The sequence below is a fragment of the Bufo gargarizans genome, chromosome 1 (assembly GCF_014858855.1).
Source record: "Bufo gargarizans isolate SCDJY-AF-19 chromosome 1, ASM1485885v1, whole genome shotgun sequence".
Taxonomy (NCBI): Eukaryota; Metazoa; Chordata; class Amphibia; order Anura; family Bufonidae; genus Bufo; species Bufo gargarizans.
This window is the reverse complement of record NC_058080.1, coordinates 138,906,926-138,922,193: the sequence shown is the minus strand read 5'-3', so window position 1 is coordinate 138,922,193 and position 15,268 is coordinate 138,906,926.

Sequence of the window (15,268 nt, the reverse complement as noted above, 5' to 3'; positions counted from 1 at the left end):
ATGGTGTTAAAGGTGTCACTGCCGACCTCTCTAATGGTGTCAGGTGTCAGTGCCGACATCTCTAATGGTGTCAGGTGTCAGTGCCGACATTTCTAATGGTGTCAGTGCCGACATCCCTAATGGTGTCAGGTGTCAGTGCTGACATCCCTAATGGTGTCAGGTGTCAGTGCTAACATCCCTAATGGTGTCAGTGCCGACATCCCTAATGGTGTCAGGTGTCAGTGCTAACATCCCTAATGGTGTCAGGTGTCAGTGCCGACATCTCTAATGGTGTCAGGTGTCAGTGCTAACATCCCTAATGGTGTCAGGTGTCAGTGCCGACATCCCTAATGGTGTCAGGTGTCAGTGCCGACATCTCTAATGGTGTCAGGTGTCAGTGCTAACATCCCTAATGGTGTCAGGTGCCAGTGCCGACATCCCTAATGGTGTCAGGTGCCAGTGCCGACATCCCTAATGGTGTCAGGTGTCAGTGCCGACATCCCTAATGGTGTCAGGTGTCAGTGCCGACATCCCTAATGGTGTCAGGTGTCAGTGCCGACATCCCTAATGGTGTCAGGTGTCAGTGCCGACATCGCTACTGGTGTCAGGTGCCAGTGCCGACATCTCCAATTGTGTCAGTGCCGGCATCCCTAATGCTGCCAGGTGTCAGTGCCTACATCTCCAATGATGTCAATGCCGACATCTATGGTGGTTTAACACCTTGGAGAGTTTAAAGAGGTATTCCGGTTGTTAGATTTTATCCTCTACCCACAGGATAGGGGATAATTATTAGATCGTGGGGTCCTACTGCTGGGACCCCCACAAGAACATACCCACTGCAGCACCCCTGAAATGACTGGAGCAACCGGTCGCACATTATTTTGACCGCTCCATTGATTTCTATGGAAATTCTGAAGATAGTGCTGGCTATCTCCGGAATTCACATAGAAATGAATGGAGCGGTCAAAATCATGTGCAACTGGCTGCTCAATTCATTGCAGGGGGTACAGGGCCCCTGTTCTCATGGGAGTCCCAGCGGCAGGACCCCCACCGATCTAATAGGTATCCCCTAGCCTGTGGACAGATGATAACTTCTAACAACCAGAATACCCCTTTAATGTTAATATCCCTGGTTGTCTGTGCAGTTGAAGTAGCTGAAGCGGACTACCCCTATCCTCCAGACCTGCGACCCTGAACATAAAAATGCAGACTTACCTGCTTGCGGTCCTGCCACTGCTCCGTTCCTGGCTACTTCTGCGAAAATAGGAAGCAGCTGGGTCCCATCACAAACCTCAGCGGTTACATCAGGGTAAGGCCTCAAACACACGACCATATGTATTTTGTGGTCCGCAAAAAATACGGATGACATCCGCCTGCATTCCGTATTTTGTGGAACGGAACAGCTGGCCCTTAGTAGAACAGTACTATCCTTGTCCGTAATGCGGACAATAATAGGACATGTTCTATTATTTTGTGGAACGGACATACAGAAACGGAATGCACACAAAGTAACTTTTTGCAAACCCATTGAAATAAATGGTTCCGTATACGGTCCGCAAAAAAATGGAACGGACATGGAAAAAAAAAAAAGTTTGTGTGCATGAGCCCTAAGGGCTCATGCATGCGACCATCCGCGGATCCACAAAACACTGATACTGACCGTGTGTGTTTGACATTTTGAGGAACAGAACGTCCTGGTCTCTATAAAACAGTCCTATCCTTGTCCGTAAAACAGACACAAATAGGACATGTTCTTTTTTTTGTCGGGTGCCGAGAGTCCTTCCCTCACTGCGCCTGTGCCGAATAATGAACGGCGTGAGATTTAAACTGCATACACAGCCGGTGGGAGGAGAGCAGCGCTGCCCTGACCCTGTCAATCAAGAGAAGAAAGGCATGAAAAGAGGTGGGCAAATGGTGCCTCTAGGAGCAGGAGCAACCCCCCCCCCCCCCCTGCTCCTAAAGGGTAATTAGCATATTATAAAAGTTTGTTTTTCTCAATAACGGCGGCAGGCAGTGAGATGGCGCTAATATAGTTATGTTCAGCTTACATTAGCACATCCCTACTGTCAGCCAGCCTAATACCCATTTTTCAGGTGACAGAAACCTGTTAAGGGAATTATTTTCATGTCTAAAGCATAAGGCCTGAAGCCTATGAGGTAGTAGAACAGCGTGAGAGGTCGCGATGACATCACTGCAGCCTCTGCAACGGGTCTCTCCTGATCGCGTCATTGTGCGAGATCTGGCACAGGAGTGGTGATGTCATCAGGACCGAACACTGGGATCTGAACTCTGCAAGATCTCAATTGTCTTATAAATCTATGTTATTCCATTCCTCAGTTATTGCTACTAGAATTGTAACCCCTTAGTGACCAGCCTGTTTTGGGCCTTACTGACCAAGTGTTTTTCTTCCTTTTTTTTTATCATCGCCTTCCAAGAGCTGTAATTTTTTTTATTTTTCCATCTATATAGCTTTATGAGGGCTTATTTTGTAGGACAAGTTGTAGTTTTTAATGGGGCCATTTTGGGGTACACTAAACCTTACAGGGGGCAGGAAGGAAGCACTGTTATAGGAACAGCACCACTCCCACCCACTCGTGGCACTAAACCCTACAGGGGGCAGGAAGGAAGCACGGGTATATGAACAGCATCACCCCCACCCCCATTTGTGCCAAATCCTACAGAGAGTAGAAAGGAGCACCATTATATGAACAGCACCACTACCACCCCCTCGTGGCACTAAACCCTACAGAGGGCAGAAAGGAAGCCCTATTATATGAACAGCACCACCCCCTCCTCTGGATAGATCATCAGCATCTGATGGCCGCACCCAGGCCAGTTGATACTAGTCGTGATGTCACTGAGCCTGCGGTAAACCGTGAGAAGGCCGCGGCGCTGCTGGAGCGCCGCTGCCTTCTCAAACAGCTGATCGGCAGGGGTCCCGGGTGTAGGGCTCACCGCGCTGCAGGGCTTTGCGTTCACACATTGTCAGCTGGCTGACGCTGTGTGTGACGTCAGGTCCCTCCCAGTGCATGCTGGGAAGAAGACGCCCTCCTGTGGACTCAATCAGCCAGCCGCGCACCATGCAGGAAAGGTAAGTTTATTAGCAGGGGCCCGAATCTACCGGGGGGTGGATGGCTAAGACATGGGGCTGATGGAGCTGGCTGGGGGACATAATGATGGTGGCAATGGCATGGGACTGATTGCGCTGGCTGGGGGACATGATGATGGTGGCAATGGCATGGGGCTGATGTCGCTGGCTGGGTGACATGATGATGGTGGCCATGTAATTTGTATACATACAGAAGAAAATAATATATTGCGATATATCGTTATATCACACATGCTTCAAATTATATTGCAATATAGATTTTAGCCCATATCGCCCAGCCCTATTTCAGACCAATGGAAATCTGCTCCAGTCCTTCAATAACTGATGGGAATAGTGTCTGCTGGGAGTTATGATCACAGATCTTACCGGCCATAATGGAGGGATGATGGGGAAATTCTGGAGAGAAGATGGAGATCAGTAGCGCCCCTCTGGAGATGCTTCCAGCTGCCGCTTGGTTGGAGGTTCTACGCTCAGTATGGTGATGATTGTAACAATGGAACCCTGCACAGTGACTATGGTGATGAGCGGAAATTTAAGGGCCTGATCATCCTGCGCAGGGTCTGTGTGGAAGAAAATAAAATGCAGGTTTTCTTCTTTTTATATAGATAGTCACTCACTATAGCCCCCACAATAACATCCCATACTAGGGACCATTTCATTGGAGACCAATTCATTTACCAGGTTGTTTTAGGTGTAACTGGATTTAATAAATATGGAAATATGTTTTATTTCCAAGCATTTTAGAAAAAATGAGAATAGATTTCATATATGGTGCCAAATGGTACAGTTCCTGGACACCACCACACAACGCCCCTCCAGTGCCCATTTACCTATAGCCCAAGTAACCACATCCATCTTACCAGGGTCTAATCGATTCCAAATCTGAGACCTGTGTGGTCTGCCATGTGACAGAAGGAAGGCTGCAGGAGACATAGACCTCATGCACACGACCGTTGTTTGCTTCCGCGTCCGTTCCACCGATTTTATCGTTTCATGTCCGGACCCATTCATTTCTATAGAGCCATTGAAAATGCGGATGGTGTCCTATTCTTGTCCGCGGAAAACGGTTTGCGGACCCATTCAAGTCAATAGGACTGCTAAAAAAACGCGGAGGCACACAAGATTGTCATCCGCGCGTCCGTTTTATTCCTATCATTTGCATGGCAAACCTGTCTTAGACTTTTTTTTACATTCCTTTATGTCTGGTGGTCCTCCAAAAATAAAGGAAGACGCACGGAAACGGAAACGGATCACGGAACAACTGAACCCCATTTTGCGGAACGGAACGGAACACAACAACAGTCGTGTGCATGAGGCCATAGGCTGCAAAAAACATATGCCAAGTGAATAGCGAGGAAGGGAGCCAAAGACTTCATCATCTGCTAAGAAAATCCCAGCCTCAAGTAGGGATGGGGGGTTGTTCAGGACAAATGAAATACCCCACCCTCCGCACAAAAAGGGTAACCCTGTGCCACAAGTTATAAACCCGCCCCAGTGTCACTGTATTACAAGACCTCATGTGTCAGTGGTTGCGGTTTTCACTTGCAGAACTGAGGTCTCAGCTGTATGAAGCTGGGACGTTGCATCCGTTTCCAGGGGTTAAATACACTTACACCTGGTAAATGAATTGGACTTTTATGAAATTGTCCTTCGTATGGGGTGCGATTGTGAGTGTCATGGTGGTCTCTGTACCATGCTGTAGTATATGTTGGCTCTAAAAACAACAAAAAAATCAGGACCTTTCTGTGCGGGTTCAGCTGGCAATACACTAATGTGTATGGGGAACTTGTATTTGGCTCAAGGATTTGCATAACTGGATTCATTGACTAAAAGTTCTTGTGCATGTAGCAACTAACACAATTGGTCACTAGGTGGCAGCATAACCCAAGAAAGAAAACAGTATTAGGGCTCATGCACACGGCCGTTAGGGTTCACACGGTTGATTTTCAAAATACCCTTGTAAAAAATCAGCACTAAATCCAAGCAGATTTTTACACCTCAAAATTCCGTGCATATTTGTGACTCATTTTTGTAAAGCGTTTTTCAGACAGATTTTTATTGTTTTTTTTTGACAGCTTGGTTTCTATGCCTGTCATAAGCATACCTCCCAACCGTCCCGAATCCGGCGGGACAGTCCCGGATTTCAGTGGCTGTCTTGGTACGGGGGAGGTATTAACCCGCTTTCTGGCAGCTGTCTCTGCTTCCATAGGAAGCAGAGACAGTTGCCTGTGTATTATAATGAAGCAGAGAACCGTCATCGGGTCTCCACACCTCTTGTCTGTGCGGGGGGCAGGCCGGGCCGGCAGTCAGCCTCGGCTCTGCCTCCTCCACAGACCAGAGCAAGCCTGCTGCTGCTGCTGCTAGGAACAAGATAAGTATGTGGTGTTTGTTTTTGTTTTTTTCTGTGAGGGGCACATAACTGGACATACTACCTGGGGCACAGTTGGGCATATTACTGGGGGCACAGTTGGGCATACTACTGGGGACACAGCTGGACATACTACTGGGGGCACAGCTGGACATACTACTGGGGGCACAGCTCGACATACTACTGGGGGCACAGTTGGGCATACTACTGGGGACACAGCTGGACATATTACTGAGGGCACAGCTGGACATACTACTGGGGACACAGCTCGACATACTACTGGGGACACAGCTGGATATACTACTGGGGGCACAGCTGGATATACTACTGGGGGCACAGTTGGACATACTACTGGGGGCACAGTTGGACATACTACTGGGGGCACAGCTCGACATACTACTGGGGACACAGCTGGATATACTACTGGGGGCACAGCTGGACATACTACTGGGGGCACAGTTGGACATACTACTGAGGGCACAGCTGGACATACTACTGGGGGCACAGCTCGACATACTACTGGGGACACAGCTGGATATACTACTGGGGGCACAGCTGGATATACTACTGGGGGCACAGTTGGACATACTACTGGGGGCACAGCTCGACATACTACTGGGGACACAGCTGGATATACTACTGGGGGCACAGTTGAACATACTACTGGGGGCACAGCTGGACATACTACTGGGGGCACAGTTTGACATTCTACTGGGGGCACAGCTGGACATACTACTGAGGGCACAGCTGGGCATATTACTGGGGGCACAGCTGGGCATACAGATGTAGCAGGGTTAACACACAAAACGAACTCAAATTTGTTAACTCATCACGTTATCTGGAAACAAAAGCCATTGAAAAGCAATTGAAGGTGTTTGCTTAAACCATTTGGTTTAGATAACACATCTCATAATGCATGTGTGTTAACTCTACTACATCTGTATTACTGGGGGCACAGCTGGACATACTACTGGGGGCAAAGCAGGGCATATTACTGGGGGCACAGCTGGGTCATTCAACACTTTTATCTAGAAAAGCTACTCCAGTTTTCCTACTCCACTCTCCTCCTGGAGTGAGATTGCAACTTTTTTGCTATTTTTTAAACAAATCGCAATGATAAATTTGAAGTGAAACTCATTATCATAGCTAACCACACCCACTTTCCCACCCATATTACAAAACTGGAGTGGTGTAAAAATCCAAAAAGTCGCTAAAGTTTTTGCAAGTGCATGTAAAAAGTTGCACATTTTTGTACAAGCGCTTAAATTCTGGAGTGAAGGTATGATAAATCAGGGCCTTTACATTTATTCCAAATATTGGTTGGCATAGTTTGCTACGCCACTTTCCCATGAAGCCACATCCCCTTGGCAAGCTTGTGTTTTGGATGCACACAAGCTGTGCTATCTTATCAACTGTCTGCTCCAAATTGCAAGTTGTTAGTGAGTCGTGCATGACGGAGTAAACCACACTGACACCTCTTTAAGGATCAAAGCAGAATTCTCGTTTATTAGAGGAAGTTAAGCAGTATATATGTACATCAGAGGGGGCGTCCCCCCCTGAGGCTCGTGGCATTGTTCCATTGGTCATTATACAAAAATAAATTTTCCCTTTTGCGCTATTAGCATAGCTAAGGAATGTATACTATAGATAAGTGGGGAATGGTCCTGGATGCCAGCACCATCTTGTAATGGCTTCAGATCTTTCAGTCTCATATCCACAACAGTCCCCCCTTTGGAGCCATTTCAAGCATGGCCTCCGAGGGCTGGCGACAGCACCCGGCAAACCCCGGGCAAGTGCCAGGGCCCACTGCTTCTGGGTAGGCCCACTCGTTTCTGCATGGTCCCTTTAAAAAGTTTTACAAACTGTTGCTGGCTCTGGCGCTGCGCAGCGCTGCCGCCGTCATAAAAGATCTCCAGGCCTGCAGAGTGCGGAGCGTCAGTGCGCCGTGCGCATGTGCACGTTCGCGAGTACACTGGTCGGAGTGGCAGGCCCTGCAGCAGAGGAAGTCGGCAAGAGCTGGAAGAAGGAGGACTGCCAGGGTGGCTGACAGCTGTAGTAAGGACAGCATGGTGCGCTGTGCAAGGACCCATGGAAACATGACAGGGCCGCTGGAGAGCTAAGAAGCCCGGCGTGTCAGTCTTCACGTAAGTGATTCCCCCCTCCCCCAATAATTGTTCTGTCCAGTCTTACAGTTCTCTGCTCCCCCCCCCCCCCCTCCTCCTGTCTCCTCACTGGTGACCTTGCTCCCCCTCCTCCTGTCTCCCCACTAGTGACCCTGCTCCCCCCTCCTCCTGTCACCCCACTAGTAACCCTGCTCCCCCCCTCCTGTCACCCCACTAGTGACCCTGCTCCCCCTCCTCCTGTCACCCCACTAGTGACGCTGCCCCCCTCCTCCTGTCTCCCCACTAGTGGTCCTGCTCCCCCTCCTCCTGTCTCCCCACTAGTGACCCTGCTCTCCCCTTCTCCTGTCACCCCACTAGTAACCCTGCTCCCCCCCTCCTGTCACCCCACTAGTGACCCTGCTCCCCCTCCTCCTGTCACCCCACTAGTGACGCTGCCCCCCCTCCTCCTGTCTCCCCACTAGTGGTTCTGCTCCCCCTCCTCCTGTCACCCCACTAGTGACCCTGCTCCCCCCTCCTGCTGTCTCCCCACTAGTGACCCTGCTCCCCCTCATCCTGTCACCCCACTAGTGACCCTGTTCCCCTCTCCTCCTGCCACCCCACTAGTGACCCTGCTCCCCTCTCCTCCTGCCACCCAACTAGTGACCCTCCTCCCCTTCCTCCTGCCACCCCACTAGTGACCCTCCTCCCCCCCCTCCTGTCACCCCACTAGTGACCCTGCTCCCCCTTCCACCTGTCACCCCACTAGTGACCCTGCTCCCCCTCCTCCTGTCTCCCCACTGGTGACCCTGCTCCCCCTCCTCCTGTCTCCCCACTAGTGACCCTGCTCCCCCTCATCCTGTCACCCCACTAGTGACCCTGTTCCCCTCTCCTCCTGCCACCCCACTAGTGACCCTGCTCCCCTCTCCTCCTGCCACCCAACTAGTGACCCTCCTCCCCTTCCTCCTGCCACCCCACTAGTGACCCTCCTCCCCTTCCTCCTGCCACCCCACTAGTGACCCTCCTCCCCCTCCTCCTGTCACCCCACTAGTGACCCTGCTCCCCCTTCCACCTGTCACCCCACTAGTGACCCTGCTCCCCCTCCTCCTGTCTCCCCACTGGTGACCCTGCTCCCCCTCCTCCTGTCTCCCCACTAGTGACCCTGCTCCCCCTCCTCCTGTCTCCCCACTAGTGACCCTGCTCCCCCTCCTCCTGTCTCCCCACTAGTGACCCTGCTCCCCACCTCCTCCTGTCTCCCCACTAGTGACCCTGCTCCCCCCTGCTCCTGTCACCCCACTAGTGACCCTGCCCCCCCTCCTGTCACCCCACTAGTGACCCTGCTCCCCCCTCCTCCTGTCAGCCCACTAGTGACCCTGCTCCCCCTCCTCCTGTCAGCCCACTAGTGACCCTGCTCCCCCCTCCTCCTGTCACCCCACTAGTGACCCTGCTCCCCCTCCTGCTGTCTCCCCACTAGTGACCCTGCTCCCCCCTCCTCCTGTCACCCCACTAGTGACCCTGCTCCCCCTCCTCCTGTCTCCCCACTAGTGACCCTGCTCCCCCTCATCCTGTCACCCCACTAGTGACCCTGCTCCCCTCTCCTCCTGACACCCCACTAGTGACCCTCCTCCCCCTCCTCCTGTCACCCCACTAGTGACCCTGCTCTCCCTTCCACTTGTCAGCTCACTAGTGACCCTGCTCCCCTCCTCCTGTCTCCCCACTAGTGACCCTGCTCCCCCTCCTCCTGTCTCCCCACTAGTGACCCTGCCCCCCCTCCTGTCACCCCACTAGTGACCCTGCTCCCCCCTCCTGTCACCCCACTAGTGGCCCTGCTCCCCCCTCCTCCTGTCACCCCACTAGTGACCCTGCTCCCCCCTCCTCCTGTCACCCCACTAGTGACCCTGCTCCCCCCTCCTCCTGTCTCCCCACTAGTGACCCTGCTCTCCTCTCCTCCTGTCAGCCCACTAGTGACCCTGCTCCCCCTCCTCCTGTCACCCCACTAGTGACCCTGCTCCCCCCTCCTCCTGTCACCCCACTAGTGACCCTGCTCCCCCCTCCTGCTGTCTCCCCACTAGTGACCCTGCTCCCCCTCATCCTGTCACCCCACTAGTGACCCTGCTCCCCTCTCCTCCTGCCACCCTACTAGTGATCCTGCTCCCCTCTCCTCCTGCCACCCCACTAGTGACCCTCCTCCCCCTCCTACTGTCACCCCACTAGTGACCCTGGTCTCCCTTCCACTTGTCAGCTCACTAGTGACCCTGCTCCCCCTCCTCCTGTCTCCCCACTAGTGACCCTGCTCCCCCTCCTCCTGTCTCCCCACTAGTGACCCTGCCCCCCCTCCTGTCACCCCACTAGTGACCCTGCTCCCCCCTCCTGTCACCCCACTAGTGGCCCTGCTCCCCCTCCTCCTGTCACCCCACTAGTGACCCTGCTCCCCCTCCTCTTGTCAGCCCACTAGTGACCCTGCTCCCCCCTCCTCCTGTCACCCCACTAGTGACCCTGCTCCCCCCTCCTCCTGTCTCCCCACTAGTGACCCTGCTCCCCTCTCCTCCTGTCAGCCCACTAGTGACCCTGCTCCCCCCTCCTCCTGTCACCCCACTAGTGACCCTGCTCCCCCTCCTCCTGTCACCCCACTAGTGACCCTGCTCCCCCTCCTCCTGTCACCCCACTAGTGACCCTGCTCCCCCCTCCTGCTGTCTCCCCACTAGTGACCCTGCTCCCCCTCATCCTGTCACCCCACTAGTGACCCTGTTCCCCTCTCCTCCTGCCACCCCACTAGTGACCCTGCTCCCCTCTCCTCCTGCCACCCAACTAGTGACCCTCCTCCCCTTCCTCCTGCCACCCCATTAGTGACCCTCCTCCCCCTCCTCCTGTCACCCCACTCGTGAACCTGTTGCCCCTTCCACCTGTCACCCCACTAGTGACCCTGCTCCCCCTCCTCCTGTCTCCCCACTGGTGACCCTGCTCCCCCTCCTCCTGTCTCCCCACTGGTGACCCTGCTCCCCCTCCTCCTGTCTCCCCACTAGTGACGCTGCTCCCCCCTCCTCCTGTCACCCCACTAGTGACCCTGCTCCCCCCCCCTCCTGTCACCCCACTAGTGACCCTGCTCCCCCTCCTCCTGTCAGCCCACTAGTGACCCTGCTCCCCACCTCCTCCTGTCACCCCACTAGTGACCCTGCTCCCCCCTCCTCCTGTCTCCCCACTAGTGACCCTGCTCCCCCCTCCTCCTGTCAGCCCACTAGTGACCCTGCTCCCCCTCCTCCTGTCTCCCCACTAGTGACCCTGCTCCCCCCTCCTCCTGTCTCCCCACTAGTGACCCTGCTCCCCCCTCCTCCTGTCAGCCCACTAGTGACCCTGCTCCCCCTCCTCCTGTCACCCCACTAGTGACCCTGCTCCCCCCTCCTCCTGTCACCCCACTAGTGACCCTGCTCCCCCCTCCTGCTGTCTCCCCACTAGTGACCCTGCTCCCCCTCATCCTGTCACCCCACTAGTGACCCTGCTCCCCTCTCCTCCTGCCACCCCACTAGTGACCCTGCTCCCCTCTCCTCCTGCCACCCCACTAGTGACCCTCCTCCCCCTCCTCCTGTCACCCCACTAGTGACCCTGCTCTCCCTTCCACTTGTCAGCTCACTAGTGACCCTGCTCCCCCTCCTCCTGTCAGCCCACTAGTGACCCTGCTCCCCCCTCCTCCTGTCACCCCACTAGTGACCCTGCTCCCCCTCATCCTGTCACCCCACTATTGACCCTGCTCCCCCTCATCCTGTCACCCCACTAGTGACCCTGCTCCCCTCTCCTCCTGTCTCCCCACTAGTGACCCTCCTCCCCCTCCACCTGTCACCCCACTAGTGACCCTGCTCCCCCTCATCCTGTCACCCTGCTCCCCCTCCTCCTGTCACCCCACTAGTGACCCTGCTCCCCTCTCCTCCTGTCTCCCCACTAGTGACCCTCCTCCCCCTCCTCCTGTCACCCCACTAGTGACCCTGCTCCCCCTCATCCTGTCACCCTGCCCCCCCTCCTCCTGTCTCCCCACTAGTGACCCTGCTCCCCCTCCTCCTGTCTCCCCACTAGTGACCCTGCTCCCCCTCCTCCTGTCTCCCCACTAGTGACCCTGCTCCCCCTCCTCCTGTCTCCCGACTAGTGACCCTGCTCCCCTTCCTCCTGTTTCCCCACTAGTGACCCTGCTCCCCCTCCTCCTGTCTCCCCACTAGTGACCCTGCTCCCTCTGTTCCTGTCACCCCACTAGTGACCCTGTTCCCCCTCCTCCTGTCAGCCCACTAGTGACCCTGCTCCCCCTGCTCCTGTCACCCCACTAGTGACCCTGCCCCCCCTCCTGTCACCCCACTAGTGACCCTGCCCCCCCTCCTGTCACCCCACTAGTGACCCTGCTCCCCCCCCTCCTGTCACCCCACTAGTGACCCTGCCCCCCCTCCTGTCACCCCACTAGTGACCCTGCTCCCCCTCCTCCTGTCACCCCACTACTGACTCTGCTCCCCCCACTTTCTGTCACCCCACTAGTGACCCTGTGTGTTCCTGTACAGAGAGGAGCCTGGCTGGAGTGTGGTGAGGCCTAGCTGTGTTTGTGTCCCTGTGTGTGTGTGTGTGTGTGTGTGTCTCTCACTGTGTGTGTCACCATCACCATGCCCACAGTGTTCCTGTGTCTTGACGCAGCTGCATCAGGACATTATGTCTGGGGCAAGAAGAAGAAGATGGAAGAGGAGGCAGCGCCGCCAGTATGCAGTCCGTGGAAGAGACACAGGGAGGCACACTAAGGACGTAGGTAACACTACCACATGATCTACACTAGTGTTATCTGTAGTTTTACATAGGACTGCAGGTAACACTAACACATTATTAGCACTAGTGTTATCTGTGTTGTTACATAGGACTGCAGGGGACATCTACTATATTATCTGTACTCAGAGAGTTATCACTGTGTAAGGGGGCCCAATGAGACTTTATCGCCCAAGGACCCACATGAACCTGGAGCCGGCCCTGTGTCCTCCTGTCCCTAACCCGAGTAAACCTAACAATCTGTCCTATTGTGACCGTTGTTTGTTTCCCCCCTTTTTGCAGACAATCTATCCCTTGTGGATAGACTCCCTCTTAATAGACTTACACAATATGGGAAGTCAGATTCTCACATGTCCCCAACACAGAACATAAGGGGGTGAATCTTGATGTTAATCTTCTGTAGAGGATTTCGGTATCAGTTCTTTGGTCTTCTCATCTTTAAACTCTGGGAAGTCAGCATACATGGTCGGAGTGGCTTCTGAAATCGTCTTGGTAAGAAGTTTCCGAACACACAAGACCACACAGCAAGCGATTAAAGCAAGGATTATGAGAATGCATACACCCTCTTTTCTGCAAGTACCATATCCAAGGCCATACAGTTCTGAAAGGCCATAATCGAAGTTGGGCCTAGTTGTTCAACTACCTCTGGTGTAGTTGAGCAACCTTTGTTGATTGTAATACAGGTAGTTGATCCAGTGTACATTCTTGTTGATAGTGACAACGGGTATCAGGGATTTGAAACCAGCTGCTACCTGATCCCGGGCTTTGAACTCATCAGGGACACCTTGTGGAACACCTATTGCATCAATATATACATATATATGGAATGGCTGGACTACAGTACCCTGAAAGATTATCAAAATTAGGGTTATTCACTTTAGAAAAAAGACGACTGAGGGGAGATCTAATTACTATGTATAAATATATCAGGGATCAGTACAGAGATCTATCCCATCATCTATTCATTCCCAGGACGGTGACTATGACAAGGGGACATCCTCTGCGTCTGGAGGAAAGAAGGTTTGTACACAAACATAGAAGAGGATTCTTTACGGTAAAAGCAGTGAGACTCTGGAACTCTCTGCCTGAGGAGGTGGTGATGGTGAGTACAATAAAAGAGTTCAAGAGGGGCCTGGATGTATTTCTGGAGTGTAATAATATTACAGGCTATAGCTACTAGAGAGAGATCGTTGATCCAGGGAGTTATTCTGATTGCCCGATTGGAGTCGGGAAGGAATTTTTTATTCCCCTAAAGTGGGGAAAATTGGCTTCTACCTCACAGGGTTTTTTTTTTTTCGCCTTCCTCTGGATCAACTTGCAGGATAACAGGCCAAACTGGATGGACAAATGTATTTTTTCAGCCTTATAAACTATGTTACTATGTGGGTCAAAGGGGCTTTTCACTTCCCTTCTTACCCTGGTTACCTGGGTGTCCTTTATAACCTGTTCCCACTCTGGTTGCTTAAAAATCTGGAATGGCATTAAAACTGATGAGGTGCATTCACCCCTCCATCACATGTGTAACCTGGGTCTCACCTTCATGTCTCCACACAGCCAATATACATCTGAAATCTGTTCTGTCGGATTGAAGAATACAGTATCATTGTATGTTGGGGTACCAACTTCTATAAGACACTTACAATATCCTTTTGGGAGGTTTCCCAAATCCATCCCCGTGTTGTTTCTGTGGAAGCAGGTATATTTTCCTGGGTATTGAGTAATACCATGATCTACTGGAGCACCTTTTCTTGTAGAGGGATATAAGCTCCTGATGAACTTACATTTGTCTGTGGTGGGTTTACATCCAGCGTACATGTCCAATATGCATTGGAGACCCTCAGAGTCTATGTCATTATCAATGTGAAATGGGACTGTACCTAAGTGTGGCCTTGCTGTTGCACAAGTTATACATGAGGAGCGGTTCTGAGCGGATACAGTGTACTTTATCCACTCCATCCAGAGAGTCAGAGAATCCAGTCTCTAAGGCCAGTTTATCTACATATGTCAGGTTAGCTAGATATTTTACTCCAACAATAGGAGAGGGGATTAATGCCTTAGGGGTGATGTTTTTTTGTCTTTTTCTTTTACCCATATTCCAAATTTACCTTAAGGGTCTTGACCGCTCACCCATGCTCCTAAAACATATGTCCCTGAATCTTCCTGGATTGGATCTTTAATCTTAGGCCCCTTTCACACGGGCTAGTATTCTGCACGAATACCAACCCATTTATTTCTATGGGGCTGTTCACATGAGCGGTGATTTTCACGCATCACTTATGCGTTGCGTGAAAATCTCAGCATGCTCCTCTTTGTGCGTTGCGGTGCGATAATCCACGCAACGCAGGCCCCGTAGAAGTGAATGGGGTTGCGTGAAAATCGCAAGCATCGGCAAGCAAGTGCAGATGCGGTGCGATTCTCACGCACGGTTGCTAGGAGACGATCGGGATGGAGACCCGATCATTATTATTTTCCCTTATAACATGGTTATAAGGGAAAATAATAGCATTCTGAATACAGAATGCATAGTAAAATAGTGCTGGAAGGGTTAAAAAAATTATAATAATAATTTAACTCACCTTAGTCCACTTGCTCGCGAAGCCCGGCATGTCTTCTGTCTTGATCTTAGCTTGGCTCTGGTCTGAAAAGTATATCTGTGTGACAGGACAAGAACCATATTATTGTCACTATACTAGTAGTCTGTCAGGACTGGAGTTAGTAATTAATCATGTGATGACTGTGATGTCACCAAAGGTCCTTGTTGCTACAAAAAGCTAAGATGAAGACAGAAGGAGATGCCGGCTACGCGAACAAGTGGACTAAGGTGAGTTAAAATTTATTTATTTTTTTTAACCCCTCCATCAGTATGTTACTATGCATTCTGTATCCTGAATGCTGCTATTTTCCCTTATAACCATGTTATAAGGG